Here is a 22,187-nt window from a genome sequence, read left to right as displayed (position 1 = left end):
AATTCCATCCTCCCTATTCGCACGCGCCCGAGGATCGGAGGCGAATGCCACTTCGACTTGTTTCGTCTACTTACTACTCTCTGACGACTGTGCTGGGGAAGCAGCATATGCATGTAGGTAATTGGTGGATTTGTTAGTTAATTCGACGCTTTTGGACAAGGCTGAACATTTACCAGTTTTTCAATAGTTTCTTGTTGAAAATCAACATTTGGAAGCGTTTTTATAAATGCGTAGCCATATTTCTGATCGATTCGTGATAAAATTATTGAAATTGGACAAGGGGCAGCTGAGTTATTAACGTTCAAAATCTTTCTTAATTTGTTACATGTTCCATTTTCGGTTTTCACAAAGTGTACCCCCATATAGAAATCAAAGACGTAGTCCTACGTCAAAAATGTGGCAACACTGGCTCCAGCTCGGTGGTGGTTGAGTGGTTTTCAGTTTGCGTGTTCACGTGCGCTCGCGGACGCAGTAGTCAGTAGTCGGTGTGTGTTTGTGCGAAAAGTATCGCGGCGGTCGTCGGTAGTGCGAATAAGGTGCGTATTTTCTCCGTACCATCCGTCGTCATTCACGACTCTCGGTTTGCTGCTTCACTCACCAGAGTAGTTGATAGTGGCTAGTGGTGTAGCCTTGCTGCGTTTTTTTTTTTCATTTCACTGTGCTCGATAGTGGTCATTCCGGATCTACTGCCGGGTTAAAGTTGCAAAAACGTTGTGATTTCTGGCGATTTTACCAGGATTGCGTTGAGAAGAGCTTTGTGACAGTGAGATGGGGTACACTGGGATCTGTCAAAAGTGGAGTTGAAATTCCAGCTGGATGTGTGTTTTTTTTTGGCTTGCTTTGTGATGACGGAAATTATGTGCTGGTGAAGCTTTGGTTCGGATCAGGAAAATAGCCTTGAGTTGGAGTTTTCGAAGAAGTAGTGAGATCAAGGTCTCAGTGACTGCTGAGTGAAATAAGGGAGGGAGAAAAACCCCCATTGGATTTTCTGAACGGTGAATAGACGCAGACTTCCGGTGGAGTTGTTGAGCGAGATTCCATCCAGATACAAAACAGGTAAGAATGTCGATTTGGTTTTCGATTTCAACGGAGATCGGTAGGGGGAGGGGGGAGGGGTGGTAGGAAGAGGAAACCAGTTGACAGATCGGTATTCCTGGGGAGCTACGCGACACGCGAGTGGTGCCAAGATGGAGAAAATGGTATGAATCAAACCAGACAGAACAGAACGAACAAGAAAGACGTGCGAATCAGGGGCAGGAAAAGTGACGGAAAAAATGCCTGAAAATCCATCGCAACTGCTAAATATCTATCCCCGGAGTATAGAGCATCGCAGAGCAGAGTGCTATAAAAGAGGGTCTATTTATAGAGAGCGCGCGGGGACCAGATCGACGGATGGTGCCATCATTATCATCGTCGTTGTCCTCCCCGAATCTGCTTCTGCTTTCTCCCTATCGTTTGTTCGGTCGGGGGAGATCCGAAACCGCAATCGACTGATTGTCTTAAAAATGGTGCTGCTGTTCCTCCAGCTTCGTGTTCAGCAGCACATCGAGGAGGCTATCGATTTCCCGACGATGCCTCGAACCGGTCCGAGTAAGTTTCAAGGTTTCTAAGGTTTCCTCGATTTCCTGTGCCCGTCAACTTGAGGCGCACTCGCTCAAGGTGGAGGTGGTTTTTCCATTTCTATGCTACGGGGCGTTCTTTGTTTACAGTTTGCACTTGTTACGCGTCCTTCGACCAAACCTGGCTCTCGTTGTTGTTGTTCTCAGTTGGAATGGAAATCCATGTTAAATCTACCGCTGTTGGCGTCGCTAACTTACCGATGCATAGATTCATGATGTTTGATACTGGAATGTGCGACGAGGGGGCTGTCGTTTCTTCGGTTATCTTCTATCTAATTAACAATTCCATTGCTTTGTACAAGTTGGTATTTCACCGATTTTTTTTTTCTTTCTGCGAGCAGTAATAAGAGTTAGCTTAGATATTGAGCCAGCATGCTGCACTGACGGTAGAATGACAGAACGGGTTAGGAAGAATTTTCCTGATGATTTGATTTTTGACGTAGAACTACGTCTTTGATTTCTATATGGGGGTACACTTTGTGAAAACCAAAAATGGAACATGTAACAAATTAAGAAAGATTTTGAACGTTAATAACTCAGCTGCCCCTGGTCCAATTTCAATAATTTTATCACCAATCGATCAGAAATATGGCTACGCATCGATATGCTTCCGAATGTTGATTTTCAACAAGAACTATTGAAAAACTGGTAAATGTCCAGCATTGTCCAAAAGCGTCGAATTAACTAACAATTCCACCAATTACCTACATGCATATGCTGCTTCCCCAGCACAGTCGTCAGAGAGTAGTAAGTAGACGAAACAAGTCGAAGTGGCATTCGCCTCCGATCCTTGGGCGCGTGCGAATAGGGAGGATGGAATTGTTTAATATTTTGCACACTCATCGCCATATTCAGAACCAAACGCAAATTCTTCGAGATAACCATCCATCCGTCGTCTGGCTCGCCGTGGCGGTGTCTGACGTATCTCCGGTCTGATTTACGAGGTGTGCTGGAGGTGTTCCTGAAAAATGAGATTCCGTTATGCTGTCACCTACACTAAACACGCCAAGCGTAAGCGGCCATGGATGTCATCTACGTTTTTATGTGACAGAGACGCACTCTGTTTGGTTTCGGAGGTTAAATCATCACCAACTTTGGCAACAAAACGGCTCTTTTCAGGGCCACCAAGCTTATTACAGTAAAGAGTAGGAATAGAATTCATCTGCCTGTTTGTCCATATTCAGAACCAACGATCACACAAAATGCTCATGTAATCAAAGTGGAAGCAGGGGTACAAATTATTTTGATCAACCTTGATCAACTTTGAATCGCCACGGCCGGATATTTTCGATGGAAGAAGCAACAATCTAGCATCTAATTCGACGAAGACGGCAGGAAACATTTGTGAAGCCGAGTTATTTACGAAAGAAAGTGTCGATGAAGAGAATCGATCAATGTAGATAGGACCTATTGAAAAGGGACGCGAGATTTGTTTTCCGTACTGAGCTCCAATGCTACCGACGCCAGAGAGGCAGCTCCCACACCTGGACCCTACCAATCAACCGATCAACTCAACCGGGGACCAACGGCTTTACTTTCCGAAGGAAGGCGTGACTAGAGGTGTTATGCCTTAGAACATGCCGGTGGCGCCGACTGAGATTAGACCCAGGCCTGCTGGGGTGAGAGGTAATCACGCTAACCACCGGCGCCGATATCTTTCTAGGTGATATCACGGCGAATGAGATCGACCCAAATTTGAGTTTAGTTATCTCAGAAATAAGAAATAAAGTGCAGGAACTCAGCGATGAGTAAATTAGCCTCATGTTTTCCCAGGATTTTCCAGGGAAAAATTCCCGAATTTGAGAAAAGTAAACATTGGATTCACTCAGTCTATTGGTACTACTCCGAGACTGATTAAAATTTTCATCAATTTCCTTATTTTCTGGCAGGTTTTTAAATGTTTTCCACAGGAAATTATGAGACAAATTTACTCATCGCTGAGTTCCTGCACTTTTGGCGATTATGAGTAAACTAAACTCAAATTTTGGTTTATACACATACATACGCCGTGTACACAAAAGGAAAATAGCCAGTGTCGCTACTTGATAGCAAACTACTCATAATGGGAGGAGTCTTTGTAGCTTTCATACCACTTGGTTGCACATCATTCTGCTTTAACCTGAAAAGATATAAAAGAGCGCTGCTGTATGACATTAGCTCATTTTCGCTTCGGACGGCGTGGTGAACAGCAATAGCAGCAGTAGGAACAAGCAACAATTGACTGGTCGTGATTGATGAAAGGATGAGTTATCTCTAGATTTGGACACTATTTTGTTTGAAAAATGTTTTCGGCAGTGTTTGACGGATATTCTTTATTACACTTCAGTCGAAAGAGTTAGTCTTTTGATGAAAAACGAGAATTCAAGCTGAACATTGCATTAGGTCCTAAGTAACATTGACAGATTATCTCCGTTGACTTTCTCTTTGTATCTCCACGGCATATGTTACATATCTGTGAATTAGCAATATAATGAATCGTTTATAAGGTCCGTTTAGACTATCTGATTTTGATCGCCTCAATAATGAAAAATCTGCTCGAATTTACATTCGACACACTCTCGAACAGCCCTGTTTGCTGGTGTTCACACTGCTTGCACATGTCGAAAGAACTAATGAAATAATGAAATTGGGTTTATAGCGGAATGCTTAAATAAAACAGCAAAAAAAGGTTATCTTCCATTTAATTCCACTTAATTAATTTTGGTATCCATGACAGATACGTATTTCGACTACTAGATTTTTCTCCTTTAGTATTTAAGGGGGTTAGATTTTGATAAGTTCTTTAGTGGGAATGACACTGATGAAGACTGCACATTGTAGTCGAAATACGTATCTGTCATGGATACCAAAATTAATTAAGTGGAATTAAATGGAAGATAACTTTTTTTTGCTGTTTTATCGAAAGAACTGTCAATTTTGATTACAAAACAAAACTGTACCAGGAATCAAAAGTAATTATTTCCATCATGAATTACCGGAAAATTGCTCTAGCTTCGACAGGCGTATTTGCTTTTATTATTTTAAATAAAATAAGAAGGAGGATATGAACTTTGTGGAGTAGGATATGGTTGCTCAGGGGGAACACCGGCAGGGATCTGGGTAAGCTTGTCCTTCAAGAACTGCGATATGAAGATGAAAAAGGATTTCAAAACTTCGCCAGGATGTCGATACCATTTTTCGACAAGGTAGTGGGTAAAGTACTCTATAGATCTAAATGATTCCTTGAGTTATGAAAAAATTTTTGTTAAGAACTCAATTCTGCATGTTTCTCTAAAGACTTTCGGACGTCCCTGAAGTTTATTTTCTGTTCTCTGGTAATATATCTTCAGAGATCAACAAACTTTCCTGAAGATCTACAAATTTCTCGGTAGTTCTGTGGATTTCTTTGAAGTTCTGTGTGTTCTTCAGAAGTTCTGCAAATTTCTCTAAAAATCTACAAAGTTCCTGAATCCCTGCAGATTTAGGATCCTTAAAGATCAACAATTATCTCTGATGTTCACTAAATATCATATAATCTGTGCACACTTCTCGAAAGCTTTTTAATTTTCTGTGTAAATTTTCATGATTCAATGAATATCTGCAAATATCTCCGAACATCTACACAATTCCCTAAAGTATTAAAAGTTTACCCAAAAATTTTTGAGCTTCCCGGAAGATTTAGGAAGTTCTCTGAAGATCTACTATTTTTTTCTGAAGTTGTGCAAATATCTCTAAAGATCAGCGACCTTCCATGAAGCTCTGTAAATTTCTCTTAACATCGAAGAACCGCAATAAAATTTTGAAAATTTATTTAAACATCTGCAGATTTACGATCTACTCTCTGAACTTTTCCGAAGTTCCTAAAATTTCTTTAAAATTCTGTTAAGTTTTCTGAAGTACTGTATTTGTGATCTGAAGATCTACGAACTGCCCTGAAGTTCAATTAATTTATCAGTAGATTTCCAAACCTCTCTAACGTTCTGTAAATTTCTTTGTGGATTCTTGGATTTCCATAAAGTTCTGCAGATTTATCTGAAACCCCCAATCTGAAAATATTTGAACATCGCTGAAGTTTTCAAAATTTCTCAGAAGATTTACGAATTTTTCTAAACTTGTGTAAATACTTCTAAAGATCGGCGAACTTTCCTGAACTTCTATGAGATTCGCTGAAGCTTTGCAATTTTTTTCTAAAACTGTACGAACTTCCTGAAGCTCTACAGACTGCTCTTAAGATCTACGGCCTTCTCTGAAGTTTTTCAGATCTATCCATTTCCAACTTCCATGGAGTTTTGCAAAATCTTGGACTTTCGTACTTCGCTGCGATTTGTTTTTTGGATTGAAGTACTTTTGTTGGCTCTCTCAAAACCTACAAATTTCCCTATAAATATTAAAAAAAAAACTCCCCTGAAGTTCTGCAAATTTCACTGAATAACCATTCAAATTTCAAAAAATCCATTCAATTTTAAAAATGTATCAGAAAATCTGCACACTTTCTTGAAGGTCTTCAAATTTATCTGAAGATCTATGACCATTCTTGCGATTTTTTCAGAAGTTCTGTAATTTTTTTCAAAATTCTGTAGTTTTGTTCTGAAAATCTACGAACATTTCTGATGTTCAATAATTTTTCAGTAGATCTCCAAACTTCTGTGAAATTCTTTACATTTCACTGTAGATTCTTGGACTTGTCTGAAGTTCTGCGGATTTCACAAAAGATTTTAAAAATTTCGCTTATAGTTTTACAAATTGATCTGAAAATATTTTAGCTTGCTTGAAGTTTTGAAAATTTCTATTATCGTTTATATCTCACTTGAGAATTTTTCTGAATTTCTTTTAATTTCTGTAAAATTTTCTGAAGTTTTCTAGTTCTGTTCTCAAAATCTACGAACTACGCTGAAGCTCAACAAATGTCTCAGTAGATCTCCGAACCTCTCTGAAGCTCTAAAAAATTCTTAGTAGGCTGAATTTGTCCACTTTCTTCTTCCTTATGTCTTCCGGAACATCAAACCGTGATTTGGCAACGTAGAACTCCAGCCCCGGTATCTGCTTTGCGTCTGCCTTGATGTAGGTTTCGTCATCCATAACCTCACACATCGGTTTCGTTAACCACTCTCGATACAGCTTCCTTGCACGGGATTTGGCCGCCGTGGGGTTGTAGTATGGGTGATTCCCAGTTGTCTTCCGATCCATCTCATGGTCGCAGTCGGATTTTCCATGACAGCGCCCAAAATTCTTCTGCGATTTTCTTCTTGTTTCGATGACATCTCAATAACCACTGAACCGATTATGAAATTTTGCACATATAAACAATTAACCACTTAATTCGAGCAGTTAAAATGACGTTTACTACCACTCGAACTTTGAAATAAATCATTATTTTGAGATTTTTTTTTCTAAAACCACGAGAAAAGTTATTATTATTATTATTATTATTATTTAATTTTATTCATCGGACTATTGTCTACATGAAACAACCTTAAAGCTAAAACAATTCAAGTGTTTCTAATCCGTGCCAAAAAGCGAGATGAAGATTCCCCAAATTCGAATAATTCTTCGACAGCTGTAAAGGTACGCATCATAGTTGTTAGTGGTTCGTTGTAACCTAACGCCGTTCGATGGTACCGCGGTTGGAGAAAGGTATCACTTCGTAATGTTCTCGGTGGTACTCGGATATCCAACAGCGAGAGAAGCCTCGAGCAGTCGACCTCACCATTCAATAGCTTGGCAACAAAAACTGCTTGCTGATTTTTCCGTCGGCATTCCAGAGTATCCAAGCTCAGCAGATTGCAGCGATCAGAATACGGCGGGAGATTTTGCGGATCACGCCATGGTAGATTACGTAATGCTATCCTGATAAACTTGCGCTGAACACTTTCGATCCTCAAGCTCCAAGTCAACTGATGAGGAAACCAGACCAAGGAGGCATTTTCCAGAATTGGTCGCACAAGTGAGCAATAGAGAGCTTTCAGGCAGTGTGGGTCAATGAAGTCCTTCGATATTTTCGACACAAAACCTAGCTGGCGATTCGCCTTTGTGATCAGAGCAGAGCGGTGGAGGTTGAACGTCAACTTATGGTCCAGTAGAACACCAAGATCGCTGAACTGGTCGGTTCTTTGAAGAACCACACCGTTGATGGCATAGTCAAAAACAATCGGCTGCCTGATGCGGTAATACGACGTTACCATACATTTAGGAATGCTGAGGGTAAGCTTATTCCGACAACACCAATCAACGAACAGATCCAATACCGATTGAAGACGAATGCAATCCTCAGCAGTCCGCATCACGAAGTACAGCTTTAGGTCATCGGCATACGCAAGCTTACAGCCATCTCCAAGTAGAAGAAGTGCGTCGTTGATGTATAACACAAACAGCAACGGGCCAAGATTGCTACCCTGTGGTATACCTGACGAGTTCGTGAAATACGAGGAAGTACTGGAATCGAGTTTCACTCGCAGAGACCTGTCAGTCAAGTAGGAGCACAACCACGAAGTCAAACGGTCCGACGCACCGAGTTTGGATAGCTTTGCTAACATAATGTCATGGTTGATCGTATCAAACGCTGCTTTTAGATCAGTGTAGATGACGTCTATTTGTGCCCCATTTTCCAGTTGCTCAAAACATGTCGTGGTAAAATCTAGAAGATTTGTGGTAACTGATCGTCCAGGCATGAAGCCATGTTGGTCACTAGAGATATAGCATTTGGTGTGCTCAAGAATGAAACCACTCACAATTATCTCAAACAGTTTTGATGCTGCAGAGAGATTAGTAATTCCTCTGTAGTTTTTAACGTCACGTTTATCTCCTTTCTTGTGTACCGGAACCATAAATGACTCTTTCCAGATTGCAGGAAATTTCGACTCTACAAAAGATTTGTTGAAGATCCTGTAAAGCGGTTCAACAAGCGCTCTAATGGTACGACAATACACTGCAGAAGGAATGCCATCTGGTCCAGGCGAGAAGGTACATTTCATTTTCTTGGCGGCATTAGTTACCATAACGGGCGTTATTTCAAAAGTGTTTATGTCAACAAGGTTTGAAGGCACATCCGAAACAGCCGAGACAAGTTCAGTCGAGGTGATGGATTCTGCGGCAAAAACCGACGAAAAATGAAGAGCAAAAAGCTCACATTTCTCCCCGCCTATCGACGATTCAACGTCATTGAAAAAAACGCTTGCAGGCATTGTTGAATTTTTCCTCTTCGAGTTTACATAGCTCCAAAAGCTCTTGGGGTTTCGCCTTAAATTAGTTTGCACTCGTAAAACGTACGATTTGTAGAGCGAAGAGTTTAGATTACGGTACTCGTTACACGCCAAGTGAAAACTACGCTTATTTGCCAGGGAACGGTATCGCCGAAGTCTACGTTGCGAAGCATTTCTTTTTCGTTTTAGTTTTCGTAGCAAAGCGGTGCTCCACGCAGGAGAAACAGCAGGCCGACGAATCGGTACGTTTGTATCCATCCAATTATTTAGCACAGCACACAACGTTTCAGCCATTTCATCAGCATTCAGTCTATCGGAAAGAAGATCCCAGTCAGTGACGGAAAGGAAGTCCATTAGAACATCGAAATCAATCTTGCTATAGTCTAACGCAAGCTCATCACTCGCATTCAGCAGCAGTGCACCGTCATCAACTAGAGATGGTAAGCAGACGACTAGTGGCGGATGATGAAGATCAACTGGCAAGAGTGGTGAAACAGATCTCGAGATTTCCACAGGAAAGTCCGTATGGCAAAAGAACAAATCCAGGATGCGTCCTAAGTGGTTGCGCTCGAGATTTCTCTGATGCAGGTTGTGGAAATCCATGCCATCAATCAAGAATGAGCTAGCAACTGGTAAAGGAACAGAGTTCACAGATCGAATCTCGCCATCAGCCCAACTCCAGGATATCCCAGGTTGATTGTAGTCACCGCATACCAGCAAGCAATCGCTGTCAGAGCCACTGTTACAAAGCTCTTGGATCGATTCAATATGCCCATTCAAAACGCTGAGATCCTTGCTCTTGTCTGGAGGAACGTAAATTGCACACAGCAATAGTCGCTTGGATCCAATCCTCGTCGATACACACACTTGTTCTATCGTTTCTCCGCTCGTTGCAACGACACTGCTACTGATGAAACGATGATGTACGGCAATTAGAACCCCTCCGAAACGAGATTTGCTGCTGTTTATATGGCTTCGGTCACATCGGTACACATTGTAGTTGCTTCCGAAAAGCTGCGTCGAATTGATAGCCTCGTTAAGCCCCGTCTCGATTAAAATGATGACATCAAAATTGCACTCCAGGACGTTGCAGTAAAAGTCGTCGATCTTGGTGCGCAGTCCACGTACGTTTTGGTAATAAACCCATAAACGACTAGCGTCACGGGTCGTGTTCTGCAACATGGAAATATTTGGCGCGGGAATATTTGGTAAATGGTACAGATACTCACCTCTGGTGGAAACCCTAGGGTTTCCACTGTCCACAGAATGTCGCAAAGAATGATTATTGATAATGGTGCTAACCCTAGGGTTTCCACCTTCCACATGATAGAGCCTTAAGTATTTGTCAGTGGATTGCCGTTGGATCCAGACTGGTTTTTTGAGTAGTCGGTGAATTCACGGAATAATATCCCATCAGGCCACGTAGAAGCGTCGAGAGCTAGTTCTTTCAGCGATGGATCCAAGCCAACTTTGAAGGAAATGAAAGTCAGCTTCGTCATATCCACTTCCTTGGGAACGAGACGCACGACGTCAGCAGGTGTTGTTAGATCCAAGCAGCGAGAAGTAATTTTTTGAATGTCCTCAGCAGTTATTAACGGGTGTAATCCGGACAGGTAGAGCCAGAACTTTGGAGGGGAGATCGGTGGTGTTAGACACGGTACAGACAAGTCACTGAGATCAATTGCATTGGTCCCACGCACAGAAGAAGTGCCAATCGGTCCACCTTCATTACCACGACGACGTTTAACACCAAGTCTGGGCCAGGCATTTCCCTTTCTTGATCGATTCGATGGTCGCTCAGCAGGAATATCCATGGATATGCACTTGTCAACTTTATCACTCAGCGATTCCACCAAGTTGAACAGTTGTTGAACCTGAGCCGGTAAGCCATCAGGTGACGGAGTCGTGTCGTGTGCGAGCTCATCAGTAAAATACTGTTTCACACTTCTGCCATTCATTTTATAACGGCAATTTGAACAAACGAATACAGCCTTGCCTTGCGAGAATAGGTCTTTGCTCGCACGACTGAGGTTGAAACCACAACATTGCATGCTGATGTGGAAGTAAACCTCACAAAAGCCGCAGCGCAACGGCTCGATTTCGTTGATTTCCAACTGGCATTCTCCGCATTGTTTTTTCTCCATCCTTACAGCGAACAAAACAAAACTCAGTGAACAGCAACAAATGATAGTGTTAGCCCGAATACAGGAATGTGGTTGAAAATTAAATCCTTCGGAATCGTCCAAAACAGCAAATTCACAAATCAACTCCACAATTTAGCGATGAAAGCAGGTCCAGATAATACGTCAACGTTGAAAAAACGATTAAAAACTACAGTCAAACGAATTAAAAATAACTTTTAGCGGACACAATGTTAACGCGAATGTAACACACAATGGAAGCGTTTGGCAATACAAGTAGCCAACATTTGTGCGTTTCATAAGAAAATCGAAATTAGTTGGTTCCAGTTTTGTGAAATCACTGGTAGAAAGTCACGCCAAAACTGCTTGACAAAGTGGTCAATTCACTCCAAACTAGTTATACCCAGATTTTCATCAATTTTTACCCACGGATAAAAATGGTGCATTTTTTTTCGACTACAAGCCTTATTTGCTGAATGAGTCGAATGAAAGTTAAACACAAACCTATTTCGTTCGACAAATCAAACGTCAAATCTAATCATCATGTCGAAAAAGTGTGAACGCATCCGACCAAATTATCGAGCAGCCCGCTCGAATCAGACCAACAAGTCAGATAGTCTAAACGTACCTTAAGCAGGGTTCAACTAACGAGGGGTTACTTTATGAATAGGCAAATTTCGGTGTAGGTATATGGGATTCCCATATGCCATAATTGGAACACAGGTACATCCATCCTACCTTCATGTTGCTCGGTTTGCGTTTTGGACTATTTGGATTGCACATTCAGAGATTTTTCTTCACACCCTACCGAATGCCATTGCTTTAATATAAATCGATGATAATAGCCTTTCTGGAAAATATAACGATAATGTTTATTATAGCCCCCTCCTGGCGCTGGGCCGTACCATCGGCCATAACGGTCTGTTTATGTTTGTAAACAGTAACAGAATCGTACGGTTCAAGAATATACAAACGTGTTCGAGCTGCTGGTGGGTTAGTGTTGATTAAGGTTTCTTTTTCACAGCGGTATCGATGCCTTTCAAAGAGAACTCATCTGGTCATCTGCATATTGCATCGCACGCGATTCGGCAGGTGATACCGGGAGCAATGCTCGCATTATTGATGGCTTATGCACCTGGAGTTACCACACTATCCGGCCGACAAGCAAGCGGGTCAAGCACCATCTTAAGTAGCTGCTGCTTGAAGGGGTGCGGTTCTCTTGACATGATGATCATCGTGTGCAGCTTCTTGTGTGAATGACTGAATTTGGACAACAGACGCCAGTTAGCTAACCTTTGTGCTACAGTCAACTCTTCTTAACGCGATGATGTGTGGGGATGTTCGAGTTGGAGAGGATAGGCTTTTTTTTTTGATGCACCACCTATGTATGCACCACCAGGCCAGTTCGAGAGGAAACGTCAACCGAACCATTTGTTTACATCAGAATAAGGAACGCAAATTAAAGCATTTTTCATTGAACATATTGCCAATTTCCATCGACAATTGCCGTATTTTACGATTTTCCACAGATTTGAACCTCACGCACAAGAAATCCAAAAGATCATAACCACTAAGGCACTATTCTAATTTTTAACAAAAATATTCCTGAACACCAGCAAAAACGATACAGAATTCAGTTTTTCAATTGTAAATCAAGTTTTGGAGCATCTCAGGTGAATCAATTTATTAGGAAAAGTGAAAAAGTATTCCGCTTCCTATGTCTTACGGCAAAAGGTTCTGTTCACAACACTCTTTTTGACGTTCTCCTATTCGTCGTTCCAGTTCCAGAGGTTGAAACGATCGCTTAGGCGCAAATCAAGTTAGGATCGAATATTTTCGGAAAATTGTGTGGGAAGTGATCGAGTAACCTAAAGAGAGAGAGCGCGGGAGGATTGTGTTTCTACACTCAAAACTTGATTTCATTAAATAAATGCATGAACTGAAGAGAATCCTTTTTGCAAGCTGTTTTTGTCGGGAGAAAAGTTGTGCGTGTGCAAAAAGCGCTTATCAGCTCTCCGCCCAAGTGAATTTCATTTCCCACCGCAGGGTACGGTTCTGCTATAAACCTACTGCATTCCAAGTGGCCTTGTGGTGGAGTAGTCTGTGATGTGATGTGCTTGGTTGAAAAAAGCCCTATACGTGCCACCGGGAGAGGAAATGCCAATTAGCAGGAAAGCCATCTACTTCCCGACTTGCCTCGACAAGGAAAATAAGCTCCATCAAGGTTACTACGCCCTAACCGATAGGGTTATTTCTATACATGTCTGAGAAGGCTGTGTTACCTAGGGGGAGTTGTACTTTAATTAAAGTGGGTTGGTCCCCATCTTGGCGCGTGTTGTATAGCAATAGTCATCGAAAAAAAAAAAAGTTGAGTGCTAAGCGCGGGTAAAATAGCTTCCCAAGAAAAGATGAAACAGTCTTCACGCTTTGCCCTGCCTGGCCTGGTGGCTCGGATGGGGTGATAGTAAGTAGGTAAGGCAGTAGGTTAGAAAGGCAAACCCGAACAATAGATACTCTTCGTCATGGGAACCAGACCCAGCACCATCTGGCTTTCATGTGAGAAGATTTACGCACCAATTATCGTAACCGACCTTCATTGGGATTTGCTGGACGAGAATTTCCCCAAAAGCAAAAGTCCCCAGTTCATCGATTCAACTACCGAAGGCTGAATCGTGCATGAGTGCGTGTGTGTGTGTATGTGCCTACGTAATACAAAGATGAAGGCAGTTTCTCTAATGTTATAAATCAGCGGGAAAAATAAGATATGCACAAGGCGAAACGGGGAAATCGAATCACACGTATTTGCATAAAATGCCATCGATTATAGCTGCTTCTTTGCATGTTGATTGTACGCCACCACAGCGGTAAATCTGATATCAAGGTGTGAAACTGCACGCAAGCTAGTAGATTTCATTTGTGAGTAAAATTCATTTTGTTTTGTAGTTTTTTGTTTCAATACTTCGAAAATTTGGCCCACTAATAGCGGTAAGCTCCATCGCAGATAATACACAAATCTCGTATTATCCTCGATTTTGCTAAGCGCCATAGCGTATAATCCTCAATTTGAAGCTCGGATTTAATTTTAATCCCCCGACCCCCCGGTTTTCGAAAAGTACGCAGCCAAAATAAAATCAGCTATCTCACAAATACACTTGTAAAAGCAACAAATCTCTCGTCACTTTTCAAATAGGCCAATCTACACTCAAAAACGTTTCCTGTCGTCTTAGTCGTATTAGGAATATAATATCTGGAAATATCTTCACACAACCGTAGCGATCCAAACAGAACATCGACGAAGAGAATCAATAAATTTTGATATGACCTATTGAAAAGTGACGCGAGAAATGTAATTGTGTTTATTTGTTTATTCGGCATCATATTCTGATTAAACAGTTGCTGAAACCGAATAAATCGTAGCCTGCATCCAAATTTGACCTATACCTGTGCCGACCGTAACGATAGCAGATAATTCTCAACAACGATCTATGTTAGAAGCTTTGCTGTGATCTTAAACAGATCTTATCTACGTGAATCGGTCCGCGGAATTGGATACACGGAAATTTCCCGTCGGATACGGCGAAAAGAATTAAGGAATGCACAGGTATCGGAAGAATTTGTCTGGCTCCACGAGTGTTCCATTTGGGATGGATATTCTTGTTCAGCAGCTTCATGTTAAACCGCAGATGGTGGAAGCTTACAAGACGTGGACACCGGATGAGTAAAGACTGGAACGCACAAAAATTGGTGCTTGAGCTTGAGCTTGATTGACCGCCCACGGTTGCTACTCTGTTATTGCCAAATCAGCTGTAATTACACAGAGAACCAATAGACGATGCTTGGGACTAGCAATCATCCTCAATGTGTAAAAACTGGTGATCTTAAATTAGGCAATACCAGCGCCGGCCGCGCCCGAACACAGGTCAAGAAAGGAATGGGAAGGATTGTGTTGACATGACACTCGCTTTGATGGAAGCCGAGAACACCTCTGCACTTCCACGAGGAATCACTGGGATATTGGGTAATAGGGTTGGGTTTGCAGCAGGGTTCGTTTTGGTAAACGATAAGCTGAATTGATATCCTAACGATCATATAACGCGAAGGAGCTTGGGACTAAACCCACGGTCTTCTGCTCAGTAAGCAAAAACGTTTGCCACTAGGCAGACGAGCACCTTTTTAATCACCGAGTTGCTGTTATTACCATGTAGTCATATTAACAAATAAAACGATTGACGAATCTTGAATGTGGATGGGCCTGAGATTAGACTCATGATGTTCTGCTCAGTAAGCAAAAACGGTTGCTCTAAGGCCACCGAGCCCCTCATATCACATAATACCGTTGCTCAAATTTTTGTATCCATTCAAACCCGGAACTAACGACAACAACGAGTTTCGCAAAATACACGATACACAAGCGATTTTACCATAAATCTCTTTGATATGTAAGGACCTGGGACCGCGTTTTCCTGCTCAGTAAGCAGGCTACTGTAACCGACGATCTCTCAAATCCGAAAACTAAAAACTACGAAAAAGTACTTAGGCCTTCATTAAGTTCCACTTTCACGCGACGTTCAATGTTTCAATTTGCTCTTTACGTATTGTTCAGGCTTTAAATAGACTCTTTTCAAAAGTTACGCGAGAAATACGCACAATCGTCGCCTACCTCGCAAAACTGGTTCCAAACGACAACAAAAGCATAAGCAACGATGGATTGTTGAACTTTGCTGGCTGGTGTAGTGCTGCTGAAAAAAGATAAGTCTATTATTTTGGTTAGTGATCGTTTGGATTTGGGTCACCCCACGTTGTGTTTAGGTTAGTATAAATAAATAATACTATTTAGTCATATAAATCACCACAGCTCATTATCTTCAGCGTTATCGGTTTTCGTTTCTGGATCTTTAGTTGCCTCTGTGATATAAAGGGTGATACGGTCAAAATTTGGTCAAGGGAAAACGCGTGTAAATCGGTGAAATCGTTTATTTAAAAAATCAAATTAAATTTCTTTTTCAAGTTCAATTAGTATAAAATTCAGGAAAAATATTCAGTTAGGCTTCCGCTTTTCCAAATCCGAATTGCCGGGCCTTACGCTTGACCCCTGCCATCAGATTTTGTACAGCCACCTTGTCCACCTTCTTCGCCGCAGAAAGCCAGTTTGCCTTGAACTGCTGCTCGCCCTTAGCAGTTTTTTTTGGTCTTCTTTAGGTTCCGCTTGACAATAGCCCAGTATTTCTCAATTGGGCGGAGCTCTGGCGTGTTGGGAGGGTTCTTGTCCTTGGGAACCACCTGCACGTTGTTGGCGGCGTACCACTCCATGGCCTTTTTACCGTAATGGCAAGATGCCAAATCCGGCCAAAACAGTACGGAACAACCGTGTTTCTTCAGGAAAGGCAGCAGACGTTTATTCAAACACTCTTTCACGTAAATTTCTTGGTTGACAGTCCCGGAAGCTATGAAAATGCTGCTTTTCAAGCCACAGGTACAGATGGCTTGCCAAACCAGATATTTCTTTGCGAACTTTGACAGTTTCATGTGCTTGAAAACATCTGCTGCCTTTCCCCTTCCTTTTGCCGTATAAAACTCCTGTCCCGGAAGCTGCTTGTAGTCGGCTTTGACGTAGGTTTCGTCGTCCATTACCACGCAGTCAAACTTCGTCAGCATCGTCGTGTACAGCCTCCGGGATCGCGCTTTGGCCGTCGTATTTTGTTTATCATCGCGATTTGGAGTCACTACCTTCTTGTAAGTCGATAGTCCGGCTCGTTTTTTGGCTCGATGCACGGTTGTAGACGATACACCCAGCTTATTTGCGGCATCTCGGAGAGAGAGGTTAGGGTTTCGCTTGAAACTACCGGCAACTCTCTTTGTCGTCTCAGCGGCTTCCGGTTTTCGATTTCCCCCCGATCCAGACTTCCTGGCTGTCGACAAACGTTCCCCAAACACTTTAATTACATTTGTAACGGTTGATTTGGCAACTTTTAGCGATTTTGATAACTTTGCGTGCGAGTAGCTCGGATTTTCGCGACGCCCGAGCAAAATTTTGATACGCTGCTCTTCTTGCTTGGACGGCATTTTGACAACTGAAGAGTGAATTCCAAAATCAAAATAGGAGCAACATTCTACACACACACACCTTCAAAATGAGGGGTGTTCAGGTTTTTTTAATGCAAAATTGAAAGAAATACGTCAAGTTGATATTGACCAAATTTTGACCGTATCACCCTTTACTTACTTGCGGCATACTATTTTGGGAGTGTATATGAGCGTGTACCATGTACGGTAGCTCATCTCTCATCGTGATGGTGGGACATAGTAGACAAATTAGAGAGAAAACAAGGAGGTATTAGTATTAGTTATATGTAAACAAACAAAACAAAAGGAGAGAAGAGGAAAGAAGAGCAGACAAATAAAAAAGGGATGAAGTAGATAACAAATAAAAGAAACGTAGGCAGATTATTAGAAAAGGCATTTTCCGAGACTCGGCAATCAAATGTCACTCTCGCCGAGATCTCAGCGAAACCCCCTCCCCGCCGAGACCCACACAGCCGAGCTCGGTAGAAAAAACTAAGTGTGTAGATAGATTAGTAGGAAAATAAATAAAACTACTTTATGACTCAAAGTGCAATGAATGAGCGTTAGTTTCGGGATCATTTCAGTGTTAGAGTTATGTTAGTTTTGATCCGTAATCAGCCCTGCTGACCCCTCCAACATTAGTTGCAGGCAGTGGTTGTTAGATAATGCGACACTGTAACTACTACTATTTTAGAGGTATGATTCGTCAAGTTTATACAACTCAATGTTTCAATTGAGCCAAACTATCTATCTTACAATTACAAAAGCAAACCGAAACTTACAATTATATGCAAATGCAAAATGAAACTTGACAAATCATCGTCAATCCCCTTATTCCAGGGCAGGGCCTGACGATTTGAATCTAATTTAATTTTGATCAGTGAACGGGCACCATATGGTAAATTTTCTCAACATGAACCTATCATTTCCAGCCTATCTGAACTATTTAATAAATGGAAGCCATAACATGGGTTACGCTCCCCCTAAGCGAGCCCTCCGCATCCTGTCTCTGTCTTATCTCAAATACAAAATGCCAATGGTATGAATGTATCTATATATATTGGTCAGGCTTCAGAATCGTCCAGTGGGCAGTGCGCTCTACACTCCAAGTTACCTTTTTTTCAAATTTACCGCAAATTTGATATTTTACCCATTGAGTGTTGATTAGTCACAATGAAACATTGTGACAAAAGTTGAGGTTACTAGTGTATTAAATAATCTAGGTCCTATTTAGGATTATATCTGAAAAATCCAAATCTGGCCAACGCCCACCCTAAACCTAAACCTGTTCTAATCCACCTGAAATGACTAACGTATGGAGGACTTTGACTACCCAGCCATGCAATAGTCTCATTCCGTGCCTTATGGCAACTTGATGATTCTATTGCGCTCATCTTCTTGCACCACCCAGGGGAGACTTGGTCCTGTACCCAATGCTTAACTTATCTCCTTTTCACTCAGCTACTCGCAATTTCTTGTGATATAGTGGGCGGAATATTATTATATGAGACAATTCAATGCAGACGTCTTTCCAAATTTGGCAGATCGACAGGTAGTCGGTGAGTTACCACGATAGTTGCTATTCAACAACTCGACAACGTCTCATCGTCAACGCCTGCTATGAGAATTTCCCATTGCAGACGCCAACGAAATGACGTCATCGAGCTATCGATCAACTACCCTGGTTATCGCCTGGTACCTTATAGCACGATGCTAGGAGGCGAACCGGAAGAATCGATGACCTACCACCGCCTGACTGGAACGCACAAAAATTGGTCGACAAAAAATCGTTTCTTTCAGTCAAAATTCATATCACAAAATTCTTCTTATTTTTTCTTTTGGTAGTTCAATTCATATATTTAAAGGAAAAAAATGTTCGTTTATTCTTTTGGTTTGCCAAATCCGAACTGCCGTGCCTTCCGCTTAACCCCTTCCATTAAATTTTGCACACTGGTCTCATCGACCTTATTCGCCGCCGAACGCCAGCTAGATTTAAACTGTTGCTCGTTTTCCATGGATTTATTTGTTTTTTTTTTTAGATTCCGTTTGACCAGAGCGTAAAATTATTGACTGCCTAGGCTGAGTGTGAAAGCACTGCACTATTCAATCGATTGCTCTTTGCAGACCGTTTGTATCAAACGGTAAAGGACGAGGCAATGAAAGAGCCAACAAAAACATTCAGTCACTCACGAGCAGGCGACGCACACCGCTTGCCTTCGCTCTTACAGCATGTAATTGAGTCATTTTTCCATAGAAAATGTACGCTCAGTCATCGAAAACCAATATTGGGTACCATCACGGCAGAATAAACGTGTTGACTGAGCTACTGATTGAGTGCTCGGCTATCAGTGACTCGTTTACCTCTCAATCATTCAGACTCTCACGAGGCAGTTAATGATGAGGCAGATGGCAGTTCATATTCATATCAAAATGACTCAATGAACCTGACTGTTTTGCGCACTGCGTTTGACCAAGGCCCAATACCGGTCGATAGGGCGGAGTTCTGGGCTGTTAAGAGGGTTGTGGTCTTTGGGTACCACAACCACGTTGTTCGCATCGTACCGCTCGATTGCCTTTTTCCCATAGTGGCAGCTCGCCAAGTCCGGCCAGAACAGCAAGGGTCTATTATGTTGCTTTCGGAATGGCAGCAGCCGCTTTTCCAGGCACTCCTGGACGTAGATCTCTTGATTGATGGTTCCCATAGTAATGAAAATGTCGCTTTTTAGACCACATGTGCATATGGCCTGCCAGAAGAGATATTTTTTCGGGAACTTCGATAGTTTTATGTTTTTGAAAATTTCAGCCACCTTCCCTTTTCCTGATGCGGTATAAAACTCCTGTCCCGGAAGCTGCTTGAAATCCACCTTCACATAAGTTTCGTCGTGAGAACGTCGGATTCTCTTGCTGCGCGAGCAAAATTTTGACAGCTGCTCCTCTTGCTTGGACGTCATTTTGAAAACTGGATAGCAAAAGGTGAAAACTCATCATAGCAACCATTGCATATACACTCAACTTCCAAATGCAGCATTTCAGGTTTTTTATGCATTTTTAACAGAAATACACCAATTTGAAGTTGACCAATTTTTGCGCGTTCCAGACTTTATGCTTGCTTCAACCTACAAGAGATTCATAGACAAAAAAGCTTCCGTTTAATTAAACGTATTTAAATCCAACTACGGCGATGTCGACCGTAAGGTTTTAAAACAGATGCAGAAGCTGAGCCACCCCAAGGAACACCAGTTCACTCGGGATACGGTAGCCGAGTTTGAACTGCACTGCAACATTCTACTGGCTTATAACAAACTCGTACCGTTGAATGCCAATATGCCAGTCCTTCGAATATTGATGAAATTATCGTAATCAGGTTGGGTACGTTATTGTGCTACAAAATGGTGAGTTGACAACCTGGAAGGAGCGGAATACCTTGCCCTGGTCCTCACAAGTTCCTACTTCATGCCTCCTCGAGTCACATGATAACAAAAGACTACCAGCTGAAACATGGACACAGCTGGTTGGCGTAGCCTGGGCAATGTTGCCAGTCCGGCAATAGCAAAGTGAAGAGGTGCGACGCGAACACTGGCGCGGTATCCATAGTACGGTGATCGAGGAAATGCTTCATCAAACTCGAGCGTCTGTTCACCATGGAGATGCGGCTCAAAACGGCGTCTGTTCTCCATGTTAGGAGCGGCTGATCACCGTCCTAGTGGCAGCGTGAGATTCTAAACAAAGCTGTGCACGATGGTCCCCCGGCGAGAGAAGGGGTTGGGGCTGGCCCAACAAGCCGCACTGGAAAAAAACATAAAGTTGAAGAAAGAAATACGGGTCGGAACAATCAGCACAGACCTACGCGACGAAATAAGGACTACGGTTGGAAACTCGGAACATGGAACTGCAAATCGCTCGGCTTCCCGGGCTGCGATAGGTTAATCTATGACGAACTTCAACCACGCAACTTCGAAGTCGTAGCACTGCAGGAACTTTGCTGGACGGGACAAAAGGTATGGAAAAGCGGGCATCGAGCGGCTACTTTCTACCAGAGCTGTGGCACCACCAACGAGCTGGGAACCGGCTTTGTAGTGCTGGGTAAGATGCGCCAACGCTTGATTGGTTGGCTGCCGATCAACGCGAGGATGTGCAAGTTGAGAATTAAGGGCCGTTTCTTCAACTACAGCATCATCAACGTACAAAGGGAGATCCAACGACGAGAAAGAAGCGTTCAACGCGCAGCTGGAGCAGGTGTACGACGGCTGTTCGCAACGGGACATCAAAATCGTCATCGGCGACATGAACGCTCAGTCATACCTGGAGGCAATGTATAGACCGGCAATCGGGCCAAACAGCCTGTATGCCGTATCGAACGACAACGGCCAACGATGCGTGAACTTTGCAGCCTCTCAAGGAATGGTAGTTCGAAGTACCTTTTTCCCCCGCAAGGATATCCACAAAGCCACCTGGAGATCACCTGACCAACACACAGAAAACCAAATCGATCACCTTTTAATCGACGGGAAATTCTTCTCCGACATTATCAACGTCCACACGTACCGCAGTGCGAACATAAATTCGAACCACTACCTAGTTGCAGTATGCATGCGCTCAAAACTCTCGACGGTGCATAACACCCGTCGAAGTCGAACACCGGAGTTGCTCAGGACTACGCGCAGCAGCTGGAAGTTGCACTACCCACGGAAGAGCAGCTTGGCGCAGCTACTCTTGAAGATGGCTGGAGGGACATCCGTTCCGCCATAGGTAGTACTGCTGCAGCGGCACTAGGTACTGCGATCCCGGACCGAAGAAATGACTGGTTTGACGGCGAATGCAAACTGTTTGTAGAGGAGAAGAATGCAGCACGGACGAGAATGCAGCAACACCGCACGAGATTGAATGCGGAGCGATACAGACAAGCGCGGAACAGACAAAACTAGGTTTTCCGAAGGAAGAAGCGTCAGCAGGAAGACCGAGATCGCGAGGCGTTTGAAAATCTGTACCACGTAAACAACACACGGAAGTTCTACGAGAAGCTAAATAGTTCGCGCAAAGGCTACGTGTAGCAAGCCGATATGTGCAAGGACTTGGACGGTAACCTTCTCACGAACGAGTGTGAGGTGATTGAGAGTTGGAAGCAGTACTATGACGAGTACCTCAACGGTGAAGCAGCAGAAAACGAAGGTGGCACGGCAACATAC

At 42.7% G+C, this 22,187-nt stretch overlaps 1 protein-coding gene across 4 annotated transcripts in view; it reads left to right on the top strand.

Annotated features, from left to right (window-relative positions):
- Window positions 1-501: 501 nt before the first annotated feature.
- LOC135702951 (E3 ubiquitin-protein ligase RNF19B-like) overlaps window positions 502-22,187 on the top strand; it is a 208,901-nt gene continuing 187,215 nt past the window's right edge. For all 4 annotated transcript variants that reach the window (XM_065224023.1, XM_065224022.1, XM_065224025.1 and 1 more), the window contains exon 1: window positions 502-1,056. The gene's annotated coding sequence lies outside the window, so the exon portion shown is untranslated. The remainder of the gene's footprint in view (window positions 1,057-22,187) is intronic.

The sequence above is a fragment of the Ochlerotatus camptorhynchus genome, unplaced genomic scaffold (assembly GCF_037179485.1).
Source record: "Ochlerotatus camptorhynchus isolate MF236.1 unplaced genomic scaffold, CSIRO-AGI_Acam_v1.1 ptg000203l, whole genome shotgun sequence".
Classification (NCBI taxonomy): Eukaryota; Metazoa; Arthropoda; class Insecta; order Diptera; family Culicidae; genus Ochlerotatus; species Ochlerotatus camptorhynchus.
The sequence above is the reverse complement of the archived record's forward strand: the minus strand, read 5'-3'. Positions and strand labels throughout refer to the sequence as shown.